This window comes from Furipterus horrens, unplaced genomic scaffold (assembly GCF_987537825.1).
Source record: "Furipterus horrens unplaced genomic scaffold, mFurHor1.1.pri manual_scaffold_13, whole genome shotgun sequence".
Lineage (NCBI taxonomy): Eukaryota > Metazoa > Chordata > Mammalia > Chiroptera > Furipteridae > Furipterus > Furipterus horrens.
The window spans coordinates 49507593-49516315 of NW_028327183.1; the positions used below are offsets into that span (position 1 = coordinate 49507593).

At 61.7% G+C, this 8723-nt stretch overlaps 1 long non-coding RNA gene across 1 annotated transcript; it reads left to right on the forward strand.

The window, feature by feature from the left end:
* Positions 1-7077: 7077 nt before the first annotated feature.
* Positions 7078-8501, forward strand: LOC149995116 (uncharacterized). The gene is made up of 3 exons (XR_016507788.1): positions 7078-7274; positions 7421-7618; positions 8326-8501. It is a non-coding gene; the product is annotated as an uncharacterized LOC149995116 (long non-coding RNA).
* The last annotated feature ends 222 nt before the right edge of the window (positions 8502-8723 follow it).

Here is an 8723-nt window from a genome sequence, read left to right on the forward strand (position 1 = left end):
ACCTTCTTTGCATTCCTAGGATAAGTCCTGCTTGCTCACGGTATATAAACCTTTGTACATGCTTCAGATTCAGTTTGTTAGTATCTTGTTGAGAAGTTTTTCATCTATGCTCATTAAAATGTATCCTGGCCGTTATAATTTGGGGGGGGGCATGTCTTTATCTGGCCTTGGTAGGAAAAAGAACTGGTGATCTCATCGAATGAGTTAGGAAGAGTTCCCTTCTTTTCTGTTTTGGAAGAATTTGAAAGATGTCAAGGTTACTTCTTCTTCAGTGTTTAATAGTGTTCTTCAAGTCTTTTATTCTTTCTTTCTGTTTTTTTCTATCCTCCCTTGATGATTGTTTTATTGCTTTTTAGAGAAAGACAGGAAGGGAGAGAGAGGGAGAAGCATCCATTGGTTGACATTTTGTACGTGCATTGACCAAGAAATGGACCCACAACCTAGGTGTGTGCCTTGACCAGGAATCAAACTCATGACCTTTCAGTTATGGGATGATGCTCCAGCCAACTGAGCCACCGCAGCCAGAGTTCAAGTTTTTTTGTTTTGTTTCTTAGTGTAGGTGTTTACTGGCGCACATTATTTCTCACAAGTGCTTTTTCTTCATCCCATTAGTTTAGGTATGCTGTGTCTTAATTTTTTGTGGTCTCTAAGCTCTTCCAGTGTATTTCAAAGAGTTGTTTAAAGTCTTTGACTAGTCTGTTTCCTGAACTTTCTCAGGAATTGTTTCAGTCAGTATATTTATTCCTGAATGGGCCATACTTTTTAAATTTGCTAATGCCTTGTGATTTTCTTCTTGAAAATGGCGTGTCTTACTCTTATGCTGTAACTTTGGAAGTCAGATCTTCCCCTTGTCCAGGGTTTGACTTATTTTTTTGTGATGGTCGAAGGTTATAGTAGTCCATTTTTCAGGGGTTTACTGAACTCTTTTTACAGAGGATGTATTTGTTGCTATGCGTGGTCACTGAAGACTGCTCCTCAGCGTATGTTCGGGTAGTGTTTGGACAGAGATCTCCGTGAATACCAGGAGCCAGAAAATGAGAGAGTAAACTTTTTTTCAGTCTTTGAAGATTGGCTGTTAGGGCTGTCCCTCAGCACTCAGCCGGGTTTGCACTGAGCCCAGGGACCAGCCCAAAGTGAAAGCTTATTTCTTCCAAGGTAATTTTTGAGCAAGCCTCTTCCCCGACGCATGCATGTGGCTTTCTGAATTCCCCAAATATATGGGTGATTTTGAGTGCTCTAATTTCCCAATAAAAGCTCTCTCCCCAATTTCCACCCATAGGCATTTTGCCACCTGTGGTATTATGCCTCCACCAGGATCTTTTGGTCCCGGCAGCTACGGGTTGTTGGCCAGCTTAATGGCTTCCAGCAATGCCCGTAGCTTTTCCAGCCTTCAGGGAGCTCTCAGACAGCTTTAGAACAGACCTGCCTACACGATCATTAGCAAAGAGGTCTTGCTCTGCTTTCTCCAGACCTAAGGACCAGGGTCCCGCCCTGGGAACTGGGGGATGCAGTTTCCATGCCCACAGCCAAGCTGGGGAAGGAGTGGCACAAGGGCAAGGAAAACCGCCACGAAGCTTTCCTACCGTTTTCCAGTAGCCTTTTTAAAAATTCATTGTTTGCTTGATTGCTGTGAACCTTCGACCATTTATAAAGTTCTAACAAAATAGAGTTGTTTAAAAACAATTACTGTTTAGTAGAAATGATTTCCATTTTATACTCTTCTTGGAGATTGTTCCTGACAGGCTGCAGAACTGCTGCGTTCTTTATTAAAAGTCTTTAAAGTTCTTTAAAAGTCTCTAAAGACTTTTAAAGTATTAAAAGTCCTAAGCTCATTGTAGACTCTATGGGTGTTATCTCTTTGTTGTGTTTTGCTTTTCTGATTTGTTGGTATGGGAGATGAAAAGGGATAGGTGTTGGAATTCAATATGAAAGAGTCATAATTAATATAACTCTGTTAAGCAACATAATTGATAGGATGAAGTCTTTTATTCAGGCCTGCCTTTGGTCTGTTTATTTTAGTGTAAGTAGGGAATAAAGTGAACTAAATGCCTCAGGTAGTCTACTTTGTCTTGGGTTGCCTAGGAAAGCTTTTGAAATGCACACACTTGGTTTGTAAAGACTTTCATTTATTTTTACAGAGAGACGAAGGGAAGGAGAAAGGGAGAGGAACAACTACCCTTGCCTCTGGAATGCAGTCCCCCGGGTTGCGAGCCAGGCCTTTCCTCGCACCACGGTACCCGGATGCACCGCGCGCCCCCGGGGACCTCCGCCCCGCCCACGGACGCGGCCTCCTGGGCCCGCCACCAGTGCCCCCGACGCCGGGCGCCTGCAGCCGGGCGCCCGCAGCAATGGTACCGGAGCCTCACGCACTCCCGGGGCCGGGCAGGTGGGTGGGCGGGCGCGGGGATGGAGAAAGCCAGCGGGGCAGCGCGAGGCCGGGATGGGCGGCCCTGTCGGCCAATGGCAGCCCAGAGCTTCAGCGAGCAAAGCCCTCGGCCAATGGGAGCCAGGGGTGGGGGCAAAGGGCAGGTCACTTGTGTGAGCAAGGAAGGTGGGGTCGCGGGGATGGGACCTTCGGGTTGGGTGGGCTGGTGTCGCCGGCGGCAGAGGCAGAGTACTTACAGCTGCGGCGGCGGCTGTGGCGAGGCGGTGTGTGACAGAGGCCGGAGCGGGAGCGGCAGCGACAGCGACGGCGGTGGTTCCAGTGGCGGCGGAGGTAGGAGAGGCCGTCGGAGGGTCGGCGGGAGCGGGAGAGGCGGCGGTGGGACCCGGTGCGGCGGCGGCGGCGATGAGACCCGGCGGGACCCGGCGGCGGCGGCGGCGTTGTGACACGGCTGGGCCCGCGGGGGCGGCGGTGGTATCCCGGTGGCGGCGGTGGGACCCGGGGGGCGGCTGTTGGACCCGGCGGTGGCGGCGGCGGCGACCCGGGGGTCGGCTGTTGGACCCGGCGGTGGCGGCGGCGGCGGCGGTTGTACCCGGCGGGGGCGGAGGTGGGACCCGGCGGCGGCGGCGGTGGGATCCCGGTGGCGGCGGTGAGACCCGTGGGGCGGCGGTGGGACCCGTGGGGCGGCAGTGGGACCCGGCGGCGGCGGCGATGAGACGCGGCGGGACCCGGCGGCGGCGGCGATGAGACCCGGCTGGAGTCGGCGGCGGCGGCGATGTGACACGGCGGGACCCGGCGGCGGCGGCGGCTGTGGGACCCGTCGGGGGCGGCTGTGGGACCCGGTGCGGCGGCGGCGGGACCCGGTGCTACGGCGGTGTGTCCCGGAGGCGGCGGCGGTGGGATCCGGGGGGCGGCGATGAGACCCGGGGGCGGCGGCGATGGGACCCGGGATGCGGCGTTTGGACCCGGCGGCGGCGGCGGTGGCGGTGGGTCCCGGGGGGCGGCTGTGGACCCGGTGGGCGGCGTTGGGACCTGGCGGCGGCGGCGGCGGCGGTTGTACCTGGCCGGGGCGGAGGTGGGACCCGGCGGCGGCGGCGGTGGGATCGGTCGGGACCCGGAGGCGGCGGCGGCGATGAGACCTGGCGGCGGCGGCGTTGGGACACGGGGGCGGCGGTTGGACCCGGCGGCGTTGGCGGTGGGACCTGGGGGGCGGCGGTGGGACCCGGCGGCGGCGTCCATGAGACCCGGCGCGAACGGGAGGCGGCGGCGGCGGCGGTGAGACCCGGCGGGGCCCGGCGGTGGCGGCGGTGGGACCCGGGCGGCGGCGTTTGGACCCGGCGGGGGCGGAGGTGGGACCCGGCGGCGGCGGCGATGAGACTCGTCGCGACCCGGAGGCGGCGGCGGCGATGAGACCCGGCGGGACCCGGGGGCGGCGGCGGCGTCGGTGGGACCCGGGGGACGGCGGTTGGACCCGTCGGCGGCGGCGGCGGCGATGAGACCCGGTGCGGCGGCGGTGGGACCCGTGGGCGACGTTTGGACCCGGCGGCGGTGGCAGTGGGACCTGGGGGGCGGCGGCGGGACCCGGCGGCGGTGGCGGTGGGACCCGGCGGCGGCGGCGATGAGACCCGGGGCGGCGGCGTTGGCGGTGTGACCTGGGGGCCGGCGGTGGGACCCGGCGGCGGCGACGAGGAGACCCGGCGGACACGGCGGCGGTGAGACCCGTCGGGACCCGGAGGCGGCGACGATGAGACCCGGCGTGACACGGCGGCGGTGAGACCCGTCGGGACCCGGAGGCGGCGTCGGCGGCAATGAGACCCGGCGGACACGGCGGCAGCGGCGGCGGTGAGACACGGCGGGACCCGGCGTGGGCGGCGGTGGGATCCCGGTGGCGGTGGTGAGACCCGTGGGGCGGCGGTGGGACCCGTGGGGGCGGCAGTGGGACCCGGCGGCGGCTGCGATGAGATGCGGCGGGACCCGGCGGCGGCGGCGATGAGACCCGGCTGGAGTCGGCGGCGGCGGCGATGTGACACGGCGGGACCCGGCGGCGGCGGCGGCGGCGGCTGTGGGACCCGTCGGGGGCGTCGGTTGGACCCGGTGCGGCGGCGGCGGGACCCGGTGCGGCGGCGGTGTGTCCCGGAGGCGGCGGCGGTGGGATCCGGGGGGCGGCGATGAGACCCGGGGGCGGCGGCGATGGGACCCGGGATGCGGCGTTTGGACCCGGCGGCGGCGGCGGCGGTGGGACCCGGCGGCGGCGGCGGCGATGAGACCCGGCGGGACCCGGGGGCGGCGGCGGCGGTGGGACCCGGGGGACGGCGGTTGGACCCGTCGGCGGAGGCGGCGATGAGACCTGGTGCGGCGGCGTTGGGACCCGTGGGCGACGTTTGGACCCGGCGGCGGTGGCAGTGGGACCTGGGGGGCGGCGGCGGGACCCGGCGGTGGCGGTGGGACCTGGCGGCGGCGACGATGAGACCCGGCGTGACACGGCGGCGGTGAGACCCGTCGGGACCCGGAGGCGGCGTCGGCGGCGATGAGACCCGGCTGGAGTCGGCGGCGGCGGCGATGTGACACGGCGGGACCCGGCGTGGGCGGCGGCGGAGATGAGACCCGGGGCGGCGGCGTTGGGACACGGGGGCGGCGGTTGGACCCGGCGGCGTTGGCGGTGTGACCTGGGGGGCGGCGGCGGGACCCGGCGTGGGCGGCGGTGGGATCCCTGTGGCGGCGGTGAGACCCGTGGGGCGGCGGTGGGACCCGTGGGGCGGCAGTGGGACCCGGCGGCGGCGGCGATGAGACCCGGGCGGCGGCCTTTGTACCCGGCGGGGGCTGCGGTGGGACACGTCGGCGGCGGCGATGAGACCCGGCGGACACGGCGGCGGTGGCACCCGGCGGCGGCGACGATGAGACCCGGCGTGACACGGCGGCGGTGAGACCCGTCGGGACCCGGAGGCGGCGTCGGCGGCAATGAGACCCGGCGGGACCCGGCGGTGGCGGCGATGAGACCCGGCTGGAGGCGGCGGCGGCGGCGATGTGACACGGCGGGACCCGGCGGCGGCGGGGGCTGTGGGACCCGTCGGGGGCGGCGGTTGGACCCGGCGGCGGCGGCGGTGGGACCCGGTGCGGCGGCGGTGGGACCCGGTGCGACGGCGGTGTGTCCCGGAGGCGGCGGCGGTGGGATCCGGGGGGCGGCGATGAGACCCGGGGGCGGCGGCGATGGGACCCGGGATGCGGCGGCGATGAGACCCGGTGCGGCGGCGTTGGGACACGTGGGCGGCGGTTGGACCCGGCGGCGTTGGCGGTGGGACCTGGGGGGCGGCGGCGGCGTCCATGAGACCCGGCGCGAACGGGAGGCGGCGGCGGCGGCGATGAGACTCGGCGGGGGCCGGCGGTGGCGGCGGTGGGACCCGGGCGGCGGAGTTTGGACCCGGCGGCGGCGGCGATGAGACCCGGCGGGACCCGGAGGCGGCGGCGATGAGACCCGGGGGGCGGCGATTGGACCCGTGGGCGACGTTTGGACCCGGCGGCAGTGGCAGTGGGTCCTGGGGGGCGGCTGCGGGACCCGGCGGCGGCGGCGTTGGGACCTGGGGTCGGCTGCGGGACCCGGAGGCGGCGGCGGTCGGAATCGGGGCGCGGCGTTGGGACCCGGCGACGGCGGCGGGACGGGGGGGGGGGGGGGGGGGCCGGCGGCGGCGGCGGCGGCGGGGGGGCGGCGGGGGGCCGGCGGCGGCGGCGGCCGGGGGGGGGGGGCGAGGTCCGGCGGCGGCGGCGGCGGCGGCGGCGGGGGCCCGGCGGCGGCGGGGGGGGGGAGGGGCGGGGGGCCGGCGGCGGCGGCGGGCGGGGGCCCGGCGGCGGCGGCGGCGGGGGGGGGGGCGGGGGGCCGGCGGCGGCGGGGGGAGCTGGGGCGGCTTCCGGGGCTGGGACGGCAGCAGGACCCGTGGCGTCGGTGGAAGTGCTATCGGCCACCGCCCCTCCCGCCGCCGCCGCTCCTGGCCTTCCCGCCGATAGCACCTCCGCCGCCGTCCCCACTTCTGTCCAAGACTCCGCCGCTGATCCGACAGGCGTGGCCACCGACCCTGCACCTGCCGCCCCCGGCTCTCCGACGTCCTCTCCTACCTCCTCTGCCACTGGGACCGCCGCCGCCGCTACCACTCCAGCCGCTGCCACGCACCGCTCCTGCCGGACCCGATCCCGCTACCGCCAGCAGAGGTAGGAGAGGCCGTCGGAGAGCCGTCGGAGAGCCCGGGGCGGCCGGTGCAGGGTCGGTGGCCCCGCCTGTCGGATCAGCGGCGGAGTCTTGGACAGAAGCCACGTTCGCATGCGCCTGCCCGTGCCCCAGCCGGAGACGGAGAAACTGCAAGCAAAGTAATACACACCGACGGGAGCAGAAGACCTCAGCCGGTCAGAAGGATTGAGGTACTTTGTGATGCTTCTATGATCTTAGCAAACTTTTATGCCACCGAGTGGAACCTGCTTCATTGCCCTAGGAGTCTTGTATAGTCCCGATAATGAGTGAGACATCCTTTGACCTGAGTGATTAGATGCCTCTAGAATCTGTAAATATGACATACATGACTGCATTTTCCCGAAGGTGGTGGCACCGGCTGTAAGTGATGATGGAGGAAGCAGCGATGGGCCCAGTTCATCACAGGAAATAGTGTGGGGTAGGCCAGGGGAGGGAGAGCGAGGGCTGGGTGCAGGTGGGCCAGGCTGGGGATCATGGGGAACATCTGGAATGCAGCCCGCCTGGGGACTGAACCTGACCGTGAATCGAACGGATGACCTTTCACTTTGCGGGACGATGCCCAGCCGACTCGCCGCACCGGTTCGTCAGGGCTGCGCAAACTCATTTCAAGACAAAAAGTAAAACAATAAACACAACAAATAACATCCAAAAAAAGTAAGTTCCTTTTTTTTATAATCTTTAGAATGTCGCCTTTTTCTGCCTTTTTAATTTATGTTGTATATATCAAGTATGATTTTTTACTGCTATACCATCTGATGGCTTTTCTGTTTTTCTGTAATTATTCAATGCAAAATACGCAGCCAATGTTCCACGAGAGCTGGAGCTGGATGGGTGTGCTCTTTGTGCACTGCAAGAAGGTCGTGTCGGTTCTCATGTAAAGCACTTGAAACTGACATCAATGCCTGTGAAGTGAAGACGGGCATGCTATGGGGACATTTCATCCTTGTTCCCTCTGGCTTGAAAGTTCTGGTGTTTCTGAAGTCAATGGCCTGATGAAGGCAAGTTGGCTATTTCAACCCAATATTCTGCCCTGTGCTTTCAAAACTTTGACACAAATCTGTCCGTGTCATGGGTCACGTATACTTCTTTATACTCCTAGCTCTTGGCTCAGTGCTCCTAGTTCACATAGGTTCATGTACACATAGTTTTTCTTAGATAGCTTTAATGATGCCGTTTTCTGAGGAGAGAATTCTGGTCAGTCTTTTCCTATTTCTTTGCCGTTGCCGTTGGCAAGTACCCAAAATGCTAGATCGGGGGATTCGAAAAACAGTTAAAAAGATGTGATCACAGGTGGCTTCCCGCCCCCCCCCCCCGGGCCTTCTTCTGCTTTGTGCTTTTCTGGAATTTTTACAGTGAATTTCTTTTGTAAATGAAAAAATAAATTTCTCCCCATTGGAATACATTACATTCAGTCTCAATAAATGCAAAGGAGATACCAATGATATTTCACATTGTTTTTCCTCAAAGCACTGAACAAATAAAAAATAGACTTAAAATACAGCCATTTCCAAATTATTACATCTTTATATACTTCATTCCTAAGGGGACTGTTTTGTTTGGATCCGAGGGATTATAGTGCTTTGTTGTCTACATGTGTACATACACTTTTTTTATTTCTTTTTTTATTATAACTGAAAATTTGAAGTTTAGTTTGTTTTCATGCATTGCTTTCTCTTTTGATTTTTATTATTTGGTTCGCATCTAGACTGCAAACAAAATAATACGTACCATCCGGAGTAGGAGGCCTCAGCTGTTCAGAAGTATTAAGGCCCTTTGTGATGCTTCTATGATCTTAGCAAACTTTGATGCCACTCAGTGGAAGACTCAGAGTGGTATGTATCTAAAGAATGAGTGTTCACTTCTGGCTATGTTACTTTCTGTGGGGATATGTTAATTTTGGAATCCATATGTTAATCTCTCTAAGATCACTAGCAGTACAGTAATTACAGATATGAAGGTCCTGATGATCACAATTCACACATGATGGAAAACTTAATTTTTATCTAATAGCTTCAACCCCGTCCACTTTTCCACTTGATATCCTTTGGTGCGACTGATAATAAATGACTGCACTGACTTCATTATTTGATTTCTCTGGGTAAT